Source organism: Ciconia boyciana, chromosome 1 (genome assembly GCF_034638445.1).
Source record: "Ciconia boyciana chromosome 1, ASM3463844v1, whole genome shotgun sequence".
Lineage (NCBI taxonomy): Eukaryota > Metazoa > Chordata > Aves > Ciconiiformes > Ciconiidae > Ciconia > Ciconia boyciana.
In genome coordinates, this window is record NC_132934.1 from 214,785,418 (window position 1) to 214,804,294 (window position 18,877).

Here is an 18,877-nt window from a genome sequence, read left to right on the forward strand (position 1 = left end):
GGGCCAAATATACAAAAAAAGGCCTTGTCCACAAATCCTCTCTTTCCATTAACAACACCTTTCTTGTGCTGTAGTTTGCCTTGTAAAAACTGTATTTTTCTTCTTCTAGCTTACTGTTACTTTCATAAGTTCCATTCATTTCATAATTTAATTTCAGAAGGTTTCTCAAACCTAATGAAACGTATAGAAAATTATATACAGATAAGTCATAAAGCAAAGACCATTTTATTCATGATGTTTAGCAGAATAATGTTCAACAAAATTTGGGAGCCATTTAATAATGGGGAGGAGGTTAAGGAGTCTGCTATGATGATATAATTGTGTACTTAGGGGTGTATTGTGTCAATGTAAGTGTTTCACTATGAGCTGGGGATAAAGTCCTGACTCAGTGGTTGTCTGTGGGATTGTCATCATTTATTTCTGTGTATGGGATTTCACTTGATGTTTTCTTTGCTTTGTAGCTTACCATGTAAAAGTATTATGCTCAGTACCATGCAGTTATTGAAAAAGTTCTGAGGGTAAACTATGTTATCAATAACTGTTTCTTTTTTTTTACACCCCCCGCCTTACTTCCATAGAAAATTTAGAAATTTCATTTTAAAATATCCTGAATAGTTAAAGAAAATAAAATGGTACTTAATATTTTAATAGGAATTATAAAACTTTGGAAAAAAAAAGGAAATACAGGGAACAATTTATAAAAAATGCTCATACGAATATATATATATTTCTGAGCAGTTCTTATATATAATTCTTTGATGCTATCTTATCAGTCAGTTAAATCAAATTTGTCTAGGAAATTGCAAGTCATGCTTTTCCTAGTATGAGATCTTTAATATCTCCATTAATCAGGGCATCAGTTTGCAGTAACATTATGCAGTAACGAGATGATGACCTGCAATAGAAGTCATCTGAATAACCTACAGACACGTGCATCTGAGCTGGTCACTCAGGTTGCCTTTAAAGGCCAAGGAGAGGGACAAACACTTTTAAAGTATTTCATCCAAAAGAGATGACCAAAGTAGGTCAGACAGATCACACTCTGAAAGTGACTCCTTATCTCCACTGACTACAAGGGGGAGAGGGGGGGTGGATTATTTTAGTTTTAGATATCTACTTCCTAGACCTGCAAGCCGAGACAAAGGAATTCCAGCCCTGATGTGTAGAAGCAGTTAACCATGTATAAGCTAAACAAGTCCCAGTTCATTTGATGGGCAAACATCTTTTGTTTGTGTTAGCCACTAATTGTCTATCATTTCACTGTATCCTTCCTGGTCTCATCAAAACAGGTTCTTAGCCACAAAAAAAGACAATGAAATATTTGGGTTTCTAGTTACTTTAGATATTTCCCAATAATGTATGCCAGTGTGTACATGTACTCATTTCTACTCAATATTTTTGCACTATTTAAGAGGTTGGGTTTGTTGTTCTGGTTTTTCAATGGGGAAGGATTATCTGCAAAATAGATTGGCCTCAAATTTACATATAAAGAAGAAAAGGAAGATCAGACCCTCTTGTAACCACTCCCCTGTGAGTAATCTCAATATCCTCACTGGGACTGCAAGCATTCACTATATTGCAGCATTGGAATATTCATTTGAAAGATAAGAAGCAGAATAATACGCATTAGTGATATTACAGGTAAAACTAGTATTCAAGAGTGTGCAAATCCCATGTAAATCAGAAAAGAGCACGTTGGCCAAGGAAGGGCAGGAATTTGGCAACAGTGGAGAAGGAGCTGGAAGGGGAGAGGCTTTTCCACTGCAGCCAGCCTGCACTCATGATGGGAAAACATAGGAGAATGTATCCTGCAAAGGACTTTCCCATGTATTGATGAGGAGGTCAGCTGAAGTATAGGAAAAGTGGAAAAAAGAATTTTTTTAAATTAATCTATGAGTACTCTGGAATGTCTGCGTGACCCAGGACATGCTGGTGGCAGGCAGTGCATCTCCACATCCCTGGGGAGCACTCAGAGGTAGAGGCATCACTGTATTATTGATTCATCTCACTAGCTGATAGCACCCAATGACAGTGTGATTGTGGCCACCCAAAAAATAACCAGGCTGCATCTAATCAGGGAACCACTGATTACTTAGTCAGAAAGGATCCAGTTTTCATGTACGTGTTTTCCCTGGCTCATTTCTGCTTCAAAGCTTGTAATTCAAATACGATTCTTAAAGATGGGAACGCACTGTGAGTCCAAGTTACAGTAAAATGGACTTTCAAACCTTAGGCTCACATTTTCTCGACAGAAAAAGACCTCAACACTAATCCTAAACTGAAAATCAAACTTTATCACTTTCTTGCAGTATAGCTCGCTTTCTTAAAACTGTTCAGCTATACCTTTTTGAAAGAAGATGGCATGCACATATCACTTACACAGGGTTTTTACATATAACTTATCAGGTCATGCTTTAGTAGGCTTCTTATGGTTCCCATCCTGATTGCAATTTGTAGACCTGAATGCTTTTTAGATATTCCCTGAATCTCTCTGCAATTTCATTCTTTTTTCTCCTTTTCCTTTATCTTCACATTTAAATGTATTTCACTCTTACCCTCAATCTGCCATTCAGAATATGTCAACTTGAGGAGTACTAGACTATAGCAGTAACTGACAGTATTTTTAAAAATCAGTCTAGACTGTATGCAGTAGGTCTCAGAGAAAACTGCTCACCTATGATATATGGCATTTTAACATATTATTCTAAATTACTTCCATCAAGCAGTGAAATGGCATTCAGTTCACGAGCATGTGAACAAGCTGAAGAATTTCCTTTGACAACATGCTCCTTGTGAGATCAAACTTGTAAAACATCACATCAGATTTAATGTCTAATGTATCAACTTATTCCCTCGCTTTGTTTTTTTTTAGTTCTAAAGATTTAATGTTGAGAGGATATTTTTCCCAAGTTGACATAAATATTAGAAATACAGAAGAAAATGTGACTTATTCTTCCTACAAGAAATGTCTCTGAAAGAGAGTGCAGCACTTAGAAATAATCAGACTGCAGAAATGGAGAAGATAAGGAAATGACAGATTCATTAAACAGCTGTTTTCATCTGTCTTTAAAGCAAAAGCCGATTTTAGACAGCTGCATAACACAGAAATATATCCTAATAGAGCAGAAAGTAGAAGCTGCATGCAACACAGCAATAACAGGAATTGTTGCAAATTCTTAAATGAGATTACACTCTGCAAAGTGACACCGAAATAACAACATTCAGGATTCTGGATTTTTTTCTCCCTTTGATTGCTCAGTTGTCTTCCAGTCTCGTAAAGTGTAATCTGTAAAATCAAGCGAACCGCTGGTTTGATTTTCTTGTCTGCAAGAAGGGATGTGCACCAGCCTGGTTTGAGCTGTGCGGTGTTCAGATGAGGATTGCTTTCACCTGTTGCTGTTGATGGTGTTTCCTGCTGTACAAAGAGTTTCAATGCATAGGGGGACTGGCAGTGATGAATCTCCTCTCTGAAGTAAAGGTGCTTAATAAAAAATAGCTTTTTCATTTATCTTTCTTAGCACAGTGAGTACTATATTTAATATAGTATTATATATATTATATATGCTAGATTTAATATATTATAATGTATATTATATGTATATAATATGAATATCGATATTTAATATGACCATAAGAGGACCTGAGTTTCCCACCACAGACACCTCAGAACTGCCACCTTCCCAGGGGGGACATGACTTTGGCTGACAACTTTATTCCCAATGAAGCAGCTGAAGGTCCTTGAACCTCACCACTTACGCCCCAGTTCAGTACCTAATTATGTAGCCTGTGACAGTTTCTTTTTCCCAATTTTATTTCCTATTTACAAAACTTGACCTAGGCTTAGAAATAGTTTCCAACATTCATTTTTAAAAAGAAAGACCAGTTCCCTGAGAAAGTGTCTTATATCCATACTGATGAACCTTTTATGTTGGTGCTTGACTGAGCCTGGGAGGCCTCACCTTGCTTATTTTTGCTTATTTAAGGGTCCTGAACCAAAAATGACTATGGTATCACACTCTTCTGTTGCTCTGCTGCCTCCGTGAAGTCATTCTGATATAAATACTCTGAACTCACAGTTCTGGTTATTATATTCCTCCTGCCTCTCTCTGCATCTCTTCTTCAGTTACACCAAATTGCAGTTCTGGTACCTTGTTTTGTTTTAAATTTGGATTCTTCGTAAACTGATCTGGAGAAAAAAAAAAGGAAAAAAGTGTTCATGGTTCATCCTTCTGTTTTTCCCTGTCATTATCATGACCATGCTCTGCATTGGATTTTCATTATTAACTGGCAGCCAGCTTACAAGTAAGAGACCTCCAGGTGACCACTTTTGGCCTGCCACAACCAGAACGAGTGGAGTCATAATTTACCCATTAAGTCCCGTCACCAATGCGGAGGAGGAGCAAATAGATGTACCTTCCCTCCCTCCCTTTGCCTTAGATGTTACTTTTGTCTACAAGCTGACTAAAATGAAACAGAAGTTGCACTGAAAATGCTACTGATTGTCTCTGTGATCCCTTTTGCATTCTTTTTTTGATTTTATTTGCATTATTTATCTTAGCTCCCTGGAAAATAATCAGTTTTTATAGGAATGCATTAACTGCAACTGTAAAGTGAAAAATCCAGAGACATTTTAGTGGTTTTGATCAAGATTTTAAAATTCCAATAAAAACCTTCCATTGTCTAATCAGTCTAAGGACAACCCCTAACTGATATTCTTTGGGTTTTGATATTTTATTCCAGATCTGCGCTAGTTTCTTCTCTGTCACTGAAAGCCAAAATGATCATAGAAATGTATGCTAGAGATTTCCTTTCATTTCCCAGCTGTACATCCCTTTTTATAATTTTCCATTCCAAATTTGTCAAGTTTATTTTCCTGTTTTGTACTTTAATGTCTGAGTGTCTTCAGCCACTGATCACGAAAGAGAGAAACTCAAAGCTAAAGAGCTGTATCTGTCCTGCATGACCAAATGCACAATCCCAGGCTCATCTGTCACAGTACTGAAATTTGCCCCAAAATAAATATTTATGGCTGTGGAAAACTTCCCAATTTCTCCTTTGGCCTTCAGGACAAAAACATATTTCCTGCTTAAACAAAGATCTTAGATGCTAAATCTTCTCTTGCCATGAACATGCCAAAAAGAAAATAACAGTTGATGTACAGATTAGGATGTAGGCAAAGGAAAGTCTCAGATTCTTTCCAGAAATATAGAAGAACTCCAAAGAAAGTTAAATGAAACAAAAACCTTCTGTGAATTAATTCAGTAAATTATGTTTAAGTCAAAACCATTTTTTTCTTTTCTGTATCCCATTATAAAAATATCTGCAACACTGCATATATATAATGTTATCTTTAGTACAAATAGTCTGCTTTTTAGAACTAAACTAGGTAAGTTTTTCCCTTTAAAGATTCCCAATAATTCATATCTGGGATTCTAGACATAATATTAGATTAGTAGGAAACCAGCTTTTTTCTTTTCTCAGAGAATCAATAGGTAACAAGCTGTTATGTTCCAAATTCCGCAGGGCAAACGGAGATGTATTACAATGTTAGTAGGTGAATTGAAATAATAACTGGCCTCATACATATAATCACTATAGCAGTTAGTGTCTAACCAGTATTTCAGACATGGATATCTACATTGTGGACCATAATCTTCATTCTTCCCTCAGTATGCCAATTGTGCTGATGATCAGATTTGCTCAAGCCTTAATTTAGCACTTGTTACTTCTACTAGGTTAAATGCTGACTAGTCCTGTTACAGTTATTATAGCAAGTCCTAGGCTTACTTGGGCAGAAATCAAGAACATGTAATTACCATTCTTTATTGTTGGTGTTAGAAAAGCATTCTTGCAATGCAAAACCTTGCTAATAATTTGACATCCCTTCTATACCCACAACCTCCTTGGCTTGAGAGAACAGGATTACCCCACTGATTATTCCACTGATTAAACAGCAGTGTATTTACGTCACTTTAATTGCAGCATCACACCACTGGCCTGGGATTTAGCTCTGGATTGTAGACATCTAGGAGCAGGTGTTGAACTAGACACATAATTCATTTTTCTAGCTAATTGGGAGCTAGTTAATGCAGTCAGTGAAGCCTAGCTGAATGTGTCTATATTAAAGTGAGCTGAGCAATTCTCTAGACTCCTTTCATTGTGTTGGTTACCATTGGGTACAATGAAAAATTAGAAATCTAGCTCCCCTGTAGGCATATTGAGACTGTAGGTGTCTACAGTCTGGAGTTGACGCTATATTTAATGACCTGACTGACCCATCTCTTGATAAACCAAATATCTTATCCAAGCTGCCTGATAACTTGTTATTAAAGTATCTCCTAATCATGCTGTAATCCAGAAAACATACACATGATGACATATTTTATGAAAAAGAACACACCTTCTGCCATGTCAAGAAGACCCTATTTGTCTTCTGTTATTTCAACTGGCAAGGATTCCAACCTACCACACTTCTCAGAGCACAATGTCTTCCTGTTCACACTATTACAGACATTAAAACACCTTTGTATGATCAACAGCACCCAGGTATTACTCCGTTTGACACACACTACTCCACCTAAGTACAGGGATAACAGCCTGTCTATCCTAGCGCAATTACAGGCAGACGTTAATATGTTTTACTTAGAGGAAGAACACCTGCAATTTTAATTGAGTATAAGAGGAAATATGTGGCTGGAGGACTATGAATACCAAACTTTGCTGAGGATCAGTCACAATTCATCATTTTCAAAATGACTCTGGCATGTATTGTAAGTGCAATAGTCTGCAGCCTGAAATTCAAGTGCATGAATCCCTTTTTCCATCAGCGACTCCCCACTGATGTCATTAAGGTTACGCTCATGTAGAACGGGAGGGACATGGTGGTGGGTTAGGTCTAAGACGTGGATTCACTGAGAACAGGGTTTAATGGATTTGCTCTGAACTTGTGTGACTGTCGCTATGTCCGACTCCAACCTTCTGCTTCACCGCTTCTGTCTCCACAAATCAGTTGCTTAAGGGAACTGTCCTGAGAAGGAAGGCTAAACCTTGGAGGCAGAAATTCACAGAAAGCATTTGAATGTCAAACAAACTGAGCTAAGGTTTAAACATAAGCTTTAGGAAGGGAATCTCATTTTAACACAAGCACAATCCAAATCTTTCTACCTGCTCAGGGCCATATGGATCAAAAAATACAGCTGTCAGCATTGTGAGTTTAGAAGTGGAGAGAAGTGCTATGAAACGACAGCCTGAAGCCCTTTTCCTGTCACAACATGTATAGAATGGACACAGATTATGCTTCTGGTGTAATGGATCTCCTTTCTTTTGTTTTCTTCTCTTTTTTCCCTCTCGCCCATCTGTAGCCTTTCTAGGTACATATCTTCTTATCTTCTACAGATCCTGAGTTGCTCTGCAAGGCCAATTTCTCTTTGTCCAGTCACAGGCTCTCATCTACCACATCATCTACCCTGATTGCTCACCTCTTGTGCTTTTGATTGACATGTACCCCACTCTTTTTGCCTTTTCCCTTTTTTTTTCTCCAGCTTTCAAACTGTTGAGCTCTCATTTTTATTAATATTGGGTTAGGCTGCACAGAAATTGCACATTTTCTGTTACTGAGTCATCTGTTCTTTCCAGTTCCTTGTCTAGCAATGCTCCAACGGATCATTTTGGGGTATACAGCATTACCAAGTGCAACATGGGAGGTACAGATGCTGTTTTCCTTTTTGGTTTGTTAGTGGGGTCACTGTGATTTTCTCATTGGAAGGAACTATTCTGGAAGGCTAACTCTCAACCCCTGTGCAGAAAGCCAGGGAGCAAGCCTGGACCTTCAATCTGTCCACTGCAAGACTGTTAGCTTTCTCCCAGGCTCTTTGCTCTTTTCCAATTAACTCTAGCCAAGAAAAATCTCCTCTGGAGGGGACTACTCCTGAGCAGTGTGGACACAAGCCAGTCAGAGCTGTTTGGTCCCAGGGCCCTTATTATTTAGCAGTACAAGTGGTGATCCTGAAATTCTGGTTAAGCCAGTCTTTTGCTTTAGCTGTATCACTTACTGTTGTGATCCCACCTCCTGAGCTCAGAAACCCTGGGTTTGGGGTCAGATATGGCTCATTATTCTAAATCAAATAATACATAGTATTATTTCCACAAGATATGATGATAAGTTCCCACTTCTTAATATTAGAGGACACTATGCCAGTTTCTTCTCATAAATGACACATAAAAATCACATAGGTAATTGTCCAAGCATGGAGAAATAACCTGAGTGTCCTAAACGAAATATAACGCGAGTTAGATCCAAAAAACCCACTTGTATATTTTACTAAGCAAAAGAGAAATATGCAGAAGGTGAGATGTTAGGACACACAATCGGTCCAGAGCTGGTGTGTTGTTTGTGCATCCTCCTGACTTTCTGGTAGCATGCTAAAGGTGAGCAGCGATGACATTTAAATGACAAAACTTTATTCAGGTAGAAGGTAGAAAGACTTACCATCATTAAATTTGGCCTAGAATTTCTGTCTGCTGTGAATTTTTACATTCTTTTGGTAGATTAAATTTATTCCATATTCCTCACACATCTAAGATGTCCTATGTATCTGCGCATATGCATGTGAGAGAGGAAGATAAAGAGAGACTAAAGAAGAGTTAACAGATTTCTTTTAACAATTTTTAAATTTCTAATTAACATATTGGAAAAGTCTATTTAAAAGAATGTAAGAGCTGAGAAAAACAAAAATGTTGAAAAAATTATTCAGATTGTTTTTCATGTAGGCAGGGAGAAAAACCTTGTCCAGACTGTGTGTGTATAACCAAATTTTGGAATCCTTTATTTAATTTTTACTTGATCCAAAGCAGTATATCATTTCAATAAAATATTGGATGACTAAGCATCAAGAAAAGATTCCAAGATTTGACCACATAGGTAACAAAGTATCTTGGATTTTATTTTTTTTTAAATACTTTTTACATTAGTCTTTATTCCCCCTTTCCCTTATGATAGTCTAAGCCAGGAATAATTCTACTGGAAAGAACAGAGTTAAAATCATGTAAGACCAAGAACAACTCTGGGAAAACAAAATGCACTTGAAGTTCAGGCATGTTTATGTCTCGACTTGCCACTTTTCCTATCATAATAGAGAAATCTGAGCTCCAAAGCTCCGAGCCAGAGTTGCATTTCCACTATGGTTTAGATGGGAAAGGATATCTGCACTGGGAATATTGTCCAAACCCATGATTAGTTTTTAAAAAAGCAACGCAGAAAGAAAACAGATGTTAACTGTTGTGAGAGAAAAGTGATTGGCAGAGAAGAGAAACTGAAAAATCGATGTTTTAGCATAAAATGCCTTTAATTGGAAATGGCAATACCACAGTGGGAGAGGAAAGCTGTCTTAAAATGTAAGGCATAGCTTGAGAGCAACATTCAGGTTGTACTTCCATGCGGGGATGAGAACTGGTAATTTGCAAACCCACAGAAGCAGGGACTGTCTGTATTTTGGGGATGTTCTGCATATCCCCCTTGCAGCTAATAACATGCTGAAATGTCAGGCTTGTATTTCATCTACCTTACAGTTACCTGCATTTGCCTTTGGACTGTCGAGGACAACATAGAATTACCATAGAAATACCACACTTATCTTGCAAGCTATTTGTCATACAGATTTCCCTTTAGGGAAAAAGCTGTGTTAGTGATTATATGTTCCTTTAAAGGAGGCATAATTTCCCCCCTGAATCTAGTAATCGCAATTTAATGAAGTTAGAACAGTCATTCGCAGCTAAGATGCCTCACATGCCAGATTTTATTTCCCTGTCTCTGCAGACAGAAATTTAACACCAGCCATTCTTTACACGGCATTTCTGTGCCGGGTTCCCCTCCTCCCCCACCTCCACTTTTGCATCTTCCTCCTTACTGTTCCTTCAGTGATGAGAGATGCGGTGATTGATGTGGTGGGATGAGCCAAGATACTGTAAATCAGGAGGAAAGCACAGAGAGTTGGAGCGGCGCAGCGAGGTGCAATGCAAACTAGCCAAGCAAGGCTTTATTTTTGCTGCATCATCACAGAGACAAATGACACTGTAAATGAAATGGGGAGGCATAAAGAAAATGAATGTAGTTTTGGGGTTGGTTGTTTTTTTTGTTTTTTGTTTTTTGGTTTTTTTCCCCCAGCTTAACCAAGGTCTAACATTATTTGGGAGGAGGGCAAGAAACTTAATTAAAGCAACATTAGGTCCTGTTTGCTACAGGAATTAAGTATCTGAATTAGTAAGACATGCTCAAAGCTAAGCACAGCCTTAAGTTGGTCTGGATTTTGCTCCTAAGAAATGAAGCAAAGACTTTGAAAGAACTCCTTTCCCTTAAGCTGACAAGCTATTACTGCATGGCAATAATATTTTCCGTGTTTTTCCTTTGTTACCTTTTAATTAGGCAGGAAAATGTTGTGCTAAGCATAACATGTTTGAGTTGTGCATGCCCCATTTCTAATGGTATTGAAGTATAAAGCTACTTTTTTTGGGTGTGCCGTGGCTTTATTAATATCTGTATATTACTTTGACATCTGTGGATCAAACTATTGCAACAATTGTCTCTCCTGCACCAGACCAGGTAAGAGAGAGCAGACTATGTCTAATATACATTACCCATTTCAGATCACAAAATGAACGCAGTGTTTGAAATAGCATAACAAAAGCACTTTCCGAACAAGTGCCATCTCTAGAGTCAGCAGCTCCACAAGCAGTCCACAGAGGCTGCATGAAGAGCAGTATTTCTGATCATTTACGCTTACATTCTCGTTGTGCCGTAGTGACTGAGCCATTTCGGTTCTGCAGGGCTGTGGCTCGCTTTTTACAAGGTGTAGGAGATAATGTAACAATGGAGCTTGTATTAACTGTATGAAAAAAAAAATATATTTTTCGGTAGGAAATGGCAAGGTTGATCTCATCCTTCTCAAATGACATCAGTCAAAAAATTAGATGTACTCATAACACAGACATTTTTAAAACAATCAAAAAAAAAGGTCTTTCCTAAATTTTTTATAAAATACTATAAATGATAGCTTCTATATCCTGCCCTGCAATGCTGGAAGCTGTTGATTTACACTGTGAAACAGCTTTTCAGCCCTCCTTGGTAGATGGCTGCTTTGAAGTGGTGGGCAGAGGATCCTGTAAGTAGTGTGATATGAGTGAGCTTGCAAGTGGGAGGATTCCCCCTAGCTTGTTGATAGTGGGATTTGGATAAACACCTAGTCCCATGGGCTGTGAATGAAACAATACTTTTCATTATTGCCACAATGTCCTGAAACTTTGAAGAGTAATAGTCTAATGTAAGGGACAAACAAAAATACCCAAAGAAGTAGTTATCCCGACTGTATCATTCCCGGTTGCGTCTAATTACTGTTACTCTGAGAGCTGAGAGTGAACAAAATTAAATTTTCTAACTGCATTTGTAAAGTCAGTAGAATTTTATGCAGGAGGGAAGAAAAAAAGAATTGCTGAATCATTTTAAGCATGAACACTTAAAGATCCCCATTAAAATGGAAACAGGGGAACATACTGCCAAACGAATAAAACAAAATATGTTCCACACTTTAGATTAGTATTGCTTAGCATCCAGCTGATCATCTCTGCTTATCAGTGTGAATTTTCACGCAATGTTTTGATATTTAAAATTTCCTATTCTCTAATTTTTGGGCTCATTGCTAAATGCCAAGTGTGTGCATGAATATTTTTTCTTGATTTTTTTTTTTAATGGGTTTTGAGTATCTTTTCCTCCAGATATACACACGTACACACACTACTGTATCCCTCCAACTCTGTTGACCAGCTCAAGTTCACGATATAGTCTAGTCCATACCTGATTTATCCTGTTGCAAGCTGGTCACCTGTGCTTTACTAACCAGGGAGATCTTCATTCAAGTTGGGACCTGGAATTGTCCTAAGCAGGCTTAAACAACTCAAGTTTAAGCTGAAAATCTTATACTTGACATGGTGATGGAAAGAGCACACAGAAAGTAGATAAGTTGCAACTTCTGCAGTCACTTTACCTGCAGGTTGTTTTCATGTTTCTATCAAGTTATTTCTTTCTACTGCCTTTTTTTGGGGAAAAAAATGGCACTAGTTTCTGCTGTCCCCCTCATGCCTGTCCCTGGCCTGCTCCCAGTGCTGGCAGTCTGTCAGTCTGGGGACACGCAGGGAACGGAATCAGGGAGCTGGCGTGGCTGCAAAGTGATGCTGAGAGCAGCACCCATCGCTTCACAGCCCCAGCTGGTTTGATTGCAGCTTCCTGGTGATTTAATTTGCATATTTTCCTCCCAAGTGCATGCTTATCAATCTCCTTCATCAGCATTTTACAGATAAATCTCTCCTTAGTTCCCTCAGCCGGAACAGGATGGGGACAGTGCTTGTACATATTTCACTGTAATTTGGGTTCTCTGAAACGTAATATTTTGACTGAAATTCTGCCTGCTCTACATTGTCTCCTTTTAGAAATGCTTCTCATCTTTTGGTGTATGTTGAGGCAACTGATTATGGATAAAGCTTGGGTTTATCAGGAAACTAGTGTTGAATTATTATTGTAGCAGAACCACTGTCTTCTCCGATTTCTGCTGTGGTCCTGAAATATAACCTGCACACTGTTTCCTTTTCCACTGCAGTTTTCACTGAGCTGAGGCTTTAGAGATATTTTTTTTTTTTTCAATAATTCTCAAATCTTTTTCCTGGTCAATTAGCTAAAGTAAGTTCTATTTTACATACTTTTTCTGTCTGCCTGTCTTTTTTCTTCTGAATTTTACTATAAGAAAGACATGGTTTTTTAACAGAAAACTCTGTAACTGTTGCTGGTTTTTGTTAGGGCAGTCAGTAAAATAATCTTGGTTCCTTGGTCTTCACTCACATTATTCGACATCCAATTTTAACATGATTTTCTAATGTGGAAATCACATTTGACACCCAGACAACCATATCCAAGAGCCAACACTGATTTGTGCAGTTACTTATTAGCATGGTCATCTGCAAAAAGGATCCTTTTAGTGATATTCCCTCTTTCTTGTCATGTAGCCATTACTTCTAGCATTTTGTGATGATACACAATCAGTACAGTGTATATGTACATCTAGTCCAACATGCACGTGTGCATGTACATGCACATATTGTGTTTTACTCCTACAAAACATCTAATCTGAGAGGACTGCACAAGAATAGAAGTCTTCTCCCTTCAGAGGCATTTTACATGTGGGTTATGAAGTACCCATTTTACGGGAACGTAAAGAGAAACATGAAGCTATTTGAGGCTAAGGCTCAAAGGGATCCAGACATCTGGGCACTGGGGCAGAACCAAAAAGCTTTGACTAGTTGTGTGCGTTCCTGATGGCATGACCAGAGAATGTTGGATGCCTCTGGGTGGGGTTGGAGACATCAAGAAGCGAGCAAGGAGCTGCTTCAGGCTGTTCAAGAGGAAATCCTGTTGCCTTTGATGTTTTGCTCTGAAATAAGCACTGGGACATTAGGGCTGAGGGCAAGGGCAGTGCACAGAGGGAGAGATACACTGGCAAGTGCAAAGGTTTCAGTTTGACTGTATTGGAGTGCTTAGATTTTTCCGCTTCAAAATATGTTGGGGTTTTTTTTCACTTCCCCAATTTTACTTTGTACTTTAGTACAAAATGAAAACAGGTTGAAATCAGTGTAGCATTATATATTCTTTTTTTTTTAATGAAACATTTCTACTCACCTGATATCTGCTTTTTATTGTCATTGTTCCTACACTGGAATTCAAGAAGGTTTTGAAACATTTAGTCTTCCATAAACAAAAATCCAAATCGCAGAGTTCTTGCTTTGCTTTTCCCTTTCACACTCACATCAAATGGGAATCTGATTCTTCCTCCCTTTGCATCATAACAGTGTGCCAGCCTTTGTAGCACAGCTGCATACTGATTATAGCATTTTCTGGACCAGTCGGCATGGTCTCTGTCCCTTTGTCAAGTTTTGATAGATAATTTAGACCAAGCTCTTAGTTACTCTGCTCAGGAATATTTTTGATTACCTGGGCATGTGATCTATTCTCACTGTATACAGTGGATTTCAAAAGGAAAAAAAAAATCTTAATCTAAATATCTTAACAATCTTTTGTTGCTGTGTTTTTATTACTTAATATTTTTATTTCTTCTGGAAACAATTAATGGTTTCCTTTTGCTTCTTACTCCACTTTATGTTCCTGTTTTCTAGTTCGTATGGCTTGTAGATTGTTTTTAGCCTATCTTTAGTCCTGTCCCTAATTGTTTATTGAATATGATTGCCTCTTGTTACTGCTTCAAGATTCCAATTTTGGCTGGAGAGATTTTATTCTCTCCCTCTTACCCTTTAACACCTCTCAGCACTATGACAGTAGATTTTCCTTGCAAACACTTTTTTTTTCCATTTCAAACCCTCTTTCGGGTGCACTTTAACATTAGTCTGGTCACTGAATATCTAAAATCTGATTCTGTTATCTCCTTTCTTCCTGAACTGTCTTCTTCCTCATGCTTCCCATACCCTAACTCCTCTGCTGCACAGCCTCTGTCATGCACTTCACCTGGAATCACAGCAAATACTCTGAAGAGCCTCCAGTTCTCCAGAAATATCTTTCTTGACTGTTTATCCTTGCCTCAACTTCTGTTTCCATCAAGTGAACCTCAGGAAGTATAAAATGGCTTTTTCTGACTTGACCATTAAAGCCAATTGATTACATAGTTAGCAAGCATATTTCATACACTAATATATTTCTTAAAATATTCTCTAAAAAGCAAAGGCACCTCTGCATTACCACACCACCTGTGGTTTTCCTGTAGAGAGCCCAGGAGTTGCTCCCAGTCCTCTATTGTACATGTAACATTAGTTCAAGTGACTATAATTTTTTTTTATTTTCTGAGAATTAGCATTACATTAAGTCACATTTCTTTTATAGCTGCCAGGAAGAAAAAGTTCTACAAATCTATTGATTTAGTAGGAAAGCAGTATCTTCTCTTTGTTTATTAATTACTATTGAAAAGGGAAATAAATTCTCATTATTCACTGCTCCATTACTGAAAAGTACCCTGGAAAGCGTTACTCAAAATTTCTAGATTGAAAAATGCTAATGAAAGAATTACAAACAAATTTCTTACAAATTCTCCAATTAGAAAATTGGAGTAAGACTGCCTATTCAGTAAAAAAGGAGATGGTGTGTAGCTGGTGCCTAAATATATTTGTAAACTTAATTTAGGAAGAGCCCTTGTTGAGGTAGTAAAAAGACTTGAAGGAAGGGAACATGTTGTTAGAGCTACAGCAACAAGGGCCAAAAGGGGTGACCAAGACATTAGAGATAAGCTTCAGCCCTGCTACCTGCAGTTGTCACCAGTGACAGCGTGACTTCGGTGGGTGGGAGGAAAAGAGGGAGGCAGAAAGATGGGTGCCAGGCTACCTCACTGCAATTGTGCATGTAGTTTGATGGAAAATCATTTCAACCCTTTTTCATTACTGTCACTAAAGTCTTCCCCCTCCTCCCCCCCCGCTGGTGGTGTATCCTCATCTTCCTATTGTTTTTCCACCTTGCCTGCCCCTTGGGCAGAGATATCCTTTCTCCTTTGCTTAGCTGCTGATGTGCCTCTACTCTTGGGGATATGCTGGTTTCACATAGCGGAGATGTTCAGCTAATTGCATTTTGCAACATGGCGGACCACCTACAGACAATTTCTCTTTGAAGGGGTCATGCGTCTTCTCCAGCTAACTTAAGATATGTCTGTTAAATGCACATTTAACCAAACTGACAGAAGTAAGCATTAGAAGCCCAAGAAGATGAAAGCAAAATTAATAACTACACCAATTGACTTTTCTAGGTATTCAAGTTCCCCCCAGCTGTGAAAGAGCTTGCCAGTACTGCTGTGTGGCCCAGCTAAAATGAGAGTGCACATTAAATTATAACATTTCACACTCACAAAGAGCACTTTGGAGCTGGAAATTGTCAATGTTCTCACTGTTTTGTTAACTGAAAGTGCTAACTGAAGAACATGAGAGCCATCACCCTGTGTCAAACCACAGGGCTCACCAAGCCAAAATCCTATCTCTAGAAGCAGGCAGTAACAGTCACCTAAAGATGAATATGAGAAACAGGGCATGTATAGAGGGATTATTACCTTCCCAGCTTCTTGCTGTCAGCATCTAGAAATGTCCAAAGCAGGGGATTGTGTCCAAACTCTGATCTCTGAGAGCTACATGAATATCTCTGGTCTGTGTCTTAACTCAGGTATACTTTTTGCCCTGCCTTAACAGAGATTTAAATTGTAACTGTACGTTACATGAATAAGTATTTCCTTTTTCTTGCTTTTATACCTGATGTCTCTTCATGTCACTGGCCGCACTCTCATTCCCCTGTTGAAGGAAATAATCAAAAGTCAGCATGCTCTTATACTTTCCCATGTGATACCTGATTTTATTGATTTTTATCAGTAGTTGACATCATCCCTTTCCTTCCTGTTCTCATTGCTTTCCACAGGCAGGACTCACTTTTTTCCTCAGACTATTTAACAGATTACGATCGCTGTGCTTAATCTTTAATTATCTTGATGTTATTTTGAAGTTAGCTTTCTTTGTATCAGATCTAAGGAATGTGCATTCAGTTTGAAAGCTAGCTTTTCGGTCTTTCTAACAGTATCAGTTGAACTAACAAAATAGACTATGAACCTTGACACTCTCATGTCCTTAGACAAGTACTGCAACCCTTATTAGAGACCAGAGGATTCTCACAGAGAAGGCATCATGAATGCTCTAATCACAGGAAGACCATCAGCCTCAATCCACATTCCAGCAGACAGCAGAAAGCATGCACCTCATTGATCTCAGAGTAAACTTTCTGGTGTCTAATAAGTCATGAACGTTGAATTAAGATTTTCCCACTGCCAAGGCATTAGGCAAACCTCTCTTCCATGAGGGTTCCCTGGGGAGCAGTAAGGCAAGCTCACATCGCAGCAGCACAATGATTTTGTTGGAAAACAGACCTACCACAAGACGAAATCCCCAAGAAACTGAGCTTTGTGAGCTCTGCCATTCACAGAAACACGACTTGAAAATACAGTATGAAAGTCATTAAATTTAAAACCTCTCAAAGTTTGGAATGTCCTGCTGGCTGGAAGAAAAGAAAAGAAAATGACCACAGAAGTGTGTATTTGTCTAGCTCACTTAGCTGTGGCTCCTACTCTTATGGTGTATCACAGCCTTGCCTTTATCTCCCTCCAGGACATTTCTTTAAGGAAAGACTTTCCCACAGCAGAAAAGTGAGGAGGTTCCACAACCCTGTCACACATGATGACAGTGGAAGAGCTGGGAATTGAACTGGGTCTATCAAATTCAAGTCCAATATGTTCCAAGACAAAACTAAAACAGAATATAAAAATTTTTTGGAGAACAAAGTTGGCAAATGCATTGGGGTTGGGGATTTTTTAATTGATGTGGGGTTTTTTTCCTCCTCTTCTTCTTTTCTTTTTGTGTTCTTTTTAGCTATATGCAGGATTGCTGCCTTTTTGTTGAAACCATTCCCAGAAACATAATTCCAGAAAATACACGAGTGGCGGTAATTTATGACAGTGTGCTTTAAATTTGCACCACTAATCAGCTAAAAGAGAAAATTTAGCACCTCTAGCATGTGTAAAGTTTCAGGCATTTTGTGAACAGGGTGTCATGGGATGGTCAGAAAATATATGGACTTGCATGCCAGCTTCTGGGATGTCTGTGTTGACAGATTTCCAAACATATAATAATGGTATAGGAGAGAATATAGATTTCTGTCATTGTGAGCTTCGTCTATGTCTTTGTCCAACATAGTCTACTCAGGTGCATAAGTACAAATATGTACTAGAACACCATGTATGTTCGTTGACTTTCCAGATGGAAACTACAAGAATGGCATCTCTATGAGATGCCATCTCTTATCAGCCAAATACTGTGGGATCCTGTTCTGTCCTACCTCTGAAGGACACAAATAAAATTTAGCTTGATGTCACTGAGGGCCTACACTATTTATCAGTACTCACAAAGGAGGGCCGAGTTATGGTAACATGTCTGAGAGAAAGGCAGATTTTTCTGGAGGGAAATGAAGATATTATAAAGATCTCCTGTTGCCCAAGATCAGATAACAAGGTAATTATAACGATTAAAAACTGTTGAAGTACTGGTTCTCAAATGTGTTAGACTGTCATTCTAAGGAAAGTAGCAAAGAACATAGGAAAGCCTTCTGGCAAACATTTGTGTGGCTCTCTAAAGATATGGAAGACTAAAGAGAGTAGATAATGGAACTCCTCCATTAAAATTACAAGATAATACGGATCTCTAGATATGGCTGTGGACGTTGTCTTAGAAGATGCAATATTCCTTGCCTTCCAGTCTCCCTCAAATGCTTCAAAAATGGCAGACGACACAGAATTAAGGCAAGAAAGTAGTAAAAATGACAGGAGTTTCAAATGATTAGCTACGCAGAGGAGTTTAAGTGGACAGTAAATCCAAAATTGTTGCTGAGTTTTTACAGTAATGAGAATAGAGTGTGCAAAAAAGACCAAGATGATGAGAATAAAGAGCTATGGCATATCTCCGTCTCCTACCATAGCCAGCAGAAGTCAAATAACATTGCAGTTTAAAACATACTCTATTTTTATATTTGCATTGATTTTCATATTAAATCATGACGTCATCTGGCTAATGTGTTACGGTAGTCTCCATTACCCTAATCTTTATGCATTTAACAATGTCTTTATATTTATCCATTACAATACCATTGCAAGGTAGAGTCAGTTTTATCTGATAGATTATCCATGCTGGACAGACAACGAGCTGCAGCACAAAGGAGCAGATGCCTAAATCTCCAAAGGTGCTAGCACACTTGTTA